Here is a 1,320-nt window from a genome sequence, read left to right as displayed (position 1 = left end):
GCTGTCGTTGTTGAGTTTTATCTTATTTTTTCGCGAGTACCCGCCGATGGAGTGCCGACCGAACGCGGCAACGGTTTTATTGTTTTTTCCATCATTCCGTTTGTTCGTTTGTTCGCTCGTTTGTTCCGCACCTTAACTCGATTTTACTTGCAGTTAAAACAAAACACAACAATAATAATAATAATAAATTTTTCTATCGGTCGAATCGATGAGTTCTTACACGTTCGCCAACAAACAACAACAACAACAACAATAACAATCTAATCACATTTTCTTTTTTTGTTTTGTTTGTTCGTTTGTTTTCTTACTAAAAAAAGAATGAAAGAAAAAAAAAAGATAAAAGATAAATTATCATTATCATTAAACAACATTTTAACGAGTAATTAATTTAATTAATTAATTTATTGGTTTGTTTGTTTGTTTGTTTTTCCCGCGTTTTTCTCCCTTTTGATTTTATACCCGTGGGAGGACAACACACCGGCATTCTTTCCTCTCTCCTCCCCCTCCCCCCTCTACCCAACACGTCGAATTCGTCAATTTTCTTTAGGCTTTTCCCATTTCCCATTTCGCGTTCTGTTTACTCACGTAAATCGCACGTTCGACCTTTGCCCTCCTTTTTCCCCCTCGCAAAAACAAAAAACGATTTGAATCCTGAGGGAATTTCATATTCGTTAATCGCTTTAAATTCCCCCCCCTTTCCTTCCCCGTCCCCGGCCCCGGGTTTTTCCCACGGGTACCATTCGAACGCAAAAAAATTATAAAATTGACGAATGAACGGATGCGGATTTGCTCAAGGTGGGTGGGCTGAGGGGGGATAAAAAAACGAATGAAATAATAATAATAATAACAATAATAATAATAATAATTAGCCAACGGCCATAGCGTGCTGGTCACACCGGTTCCCGTACGATCACCGAAGTTAAGCAGCATCGGGCGTGGTGCAAACTTGGATGGGTGACCGTTTGAGAACGCCACGTGCTGTTGGCTTAAAAAGAGAAAAAAAATGAGAACAAGACAAAGTAAGAACCAAAAACAAAATCTTGTTCTACTGTCGACCTGAGGCAGCTCGACGAGAACGTGAATTTCACTGCTTCTGACCTGGCCACTCCAAAGATGTTAGTCACCGGAGCCCAGTTCAGGAGACAAATCGTTCCCATCGAAAAAGACGGACTCAGGAAGACCTTCAAGAATTGATGTGGTGCTATCTTATAATAAGTGGCACCACCGAAATTCGAGTATTTGTCCCTAACGAATCGGGTAGAACCTCGGATAATACTTAAAAAACTCCGACAGTAGCCTTGTCGTGTTTAATGGTGGATA

Source organism: Pediculus humanus, genomic scaffold (assembly GCF_000006295.1).
Source record: "Pediculus humanus corporis 1103172107436 genomic scaffold, whole genome shotgun sequence".
Taxonomy (NCBI): domain Eukaryota; kingdom Metazoa; phylum Arthropoda; class Insecta; order Psocodea; family Pediculidae; genus Pediculus; species Pediculus humanus.
This window is presented reverse-complemented; position numbering follows the sequence as displayed.